We start from the raw sequence: 408 nt of genomic DNA, 5'->3' as shown, positions 1-408 counted from the left end.
TTATATGCATATCATATATTTTTTTTGGTGACGTTATATGCATATCATATATATTCTAGAAGACTTAATTTCTAAAGTTTCAAACAATATCTTTATTATTATTATATTAATTAAAATAGAACAGTATCTTAATTATTATTCAACTATAAATGACTTACCATATATGTATTGAAATAATATCAAATATTTTATGATTTGCTATTTATTAATTTGTTAAAATATTAACTAATAATTTAGTAAAATAACTTAAATTTTAATTTTATACTTTTGCTGGGGTTCATACCTGAAATTCACTCAGGATTTAATTAAAAATGAATTTGAAAAAAACTTTTACTTTTCATAAAAAATTATAGCAGGTATCTTTGGCATAATAAAATAGAAAGTATACTTTCTACAAAAGCACTGGGT

The sequence above is a fragment of the Arachis duranensis genome, chromosome 6 (assembly GCF_000817695.3).
Source record: "Arachis duranensis cultivar V14167 chromosome 6, aradu.V14167.gnm2.J7QH, whole genome shotgun sequence".
Classification (NCBI taxonomy): Eukaryota; Viridiplantae; Streptophyta; class Magnoliopsida; order Fabales; family Fabaceae; genus Arachis; species Arachis duranensis.
The sequence above is the reverse complement of the archived record's forward strand: the minus strand, read 5'-3'. Positions refer to the sequence as shown.